This window comes from Vanacampus margaritifer, chromosome 4 (genome assembly GCF_051991255.1).
Source record: "Vanacampus margaritifer isolate UIUO_Vmar chromosome 4, RoL_Vmar_1.0, whole genome shotgun sequence".
Classification (NCBI taxonomy): domain Eukaryota; kingdom Metazoa; phylum Chordata; class Actinopteri; order Syngnathiformes; family Syngnathidae; genus Vanacampus; species Vanacampus margaritifer.
In genome coordinates, this window is record NC_135435.1 from 23,521,418 (window position 1) to 23,522,990 (window position 1,573).

Genomic DNA, 1,573 nt, shown 5'->3' on the forward strand with positions numbered 1-1,573 from the left:
TTTTGTATTGCTGCATTTCATAATGTGCATTATTAAAGTATTTAAATTTCTAAATACTGTAGAGCAAAATATTTGATTGTAAACTATTTGATTTGAATTGCGTAGAAACTCAAATTAAAAAGCCAGTTTTACTTTTATACAACTGGTTATTGACTTGAATGTAGTTTGGTCTCAGACCAGCAGAGGGAAGTCATTGCTGTTGCTTGTGTATCTAGATGATTATGACTTATAGTCTAAACAATGTGTCACTTATTATATTTAGATAATGCTGGCATGGTGGGCCCTTTTGAAGGCTCGTTTATTAGCATCAGAGAGATAAAGGGTCTAGATTCCTTTGGAACAGGTCAGACTAAGGCTGCGCAGGCTTAAATATCAGTCAGCACGCATGAAAGTGTGAATGGGAACGCTTACAGGCATCAGTCATAGCTGGAATAAGATGGGCCAATAAAAATAATCATGATGCGCCATCATTTGACAGAGCTCCGGGCTGCAGGAGACATAATGGAGGCTTGTGTTTTTATGAGCCTTTATAAATGGGTGAAAGTGGAGAATGTGTGGTCTTTGTGTGGCCCCCTCCTCTTCATCCTCCCCCTCCTCTTCCTCATTGTTTACCTTGCTGCTGCAGAATGTGGAGCATGTCGGGACTGCCCCATCGCCGCCGCCTCTGTGTCAAAATCACGTCACCCGCCGGCACGCCAGAGCCACAAACAAGCGCTTTTAGCTCGTCTACTAGTTGCGGCCTACGTCTCTATCGTGCTCATGCCAGCCCATTTATTTTGTTTGTTTGCCATAAACAAAGCCATTTTGTTTCCACAGACACACGACAGCCGCCATGCATCAAATTTAAAAGAAGGGCCCGTTTGATTTACAGGCTGGGAGGCTTGGCCGCGTGTCGTAAATTACGTTTGTTTGTGTTCAACACGGGCCGCTTGTGATTTGAGTCGTCGTGAGGTCATCGCTCAGTGCGTTTGCGTGCGCACTTTGGTCGCTTTGACGACGATAGTGTCAAAGTTGAACACAACCTGTTTCAGGATGCCGTTTAAAATCCGATTCTGAAACCATACGGAATTTTCAGCGTCAAACTGTCAACATAAGTAACCTTTATTAACTGTATAGGCAATATTCAAAATGTATAAATGTTATAGTAGAACAAAAGAAAAGAAAACGCAAAGCTGCATTGTGATTATTTATAGGGAATGAGAGGACTGGCGGCAAAACAAGTAGGCTGTGTTCACGCCCACAACGGTGCAAAATCTGCAGCACTAGTCTGTCAAAATACCAAAACTTAGTCTAACACACCCCAGCGCAGATTTACAACGCACTTTGTGCCAAAACTTGCACTGGGCATGAAAAAAGAGCCCTCAGTCTTAACTGAACTGAAGAAGTTGCTAAATATCTTTGTTGTTTATTTCCACTAGTGCCACCCACTGGGTTGGAGTGGTATTGCAGTCACTTTCTCTCTGTCTCTCTCTGTCTGTCTGTCTGTCTGTCTGTCTCCTTTGCATCACTCTGAATTGTAAATCTTCCTGACCATTGGTCGCCGATGCCTTTGCAAATACCACAATAGGACACA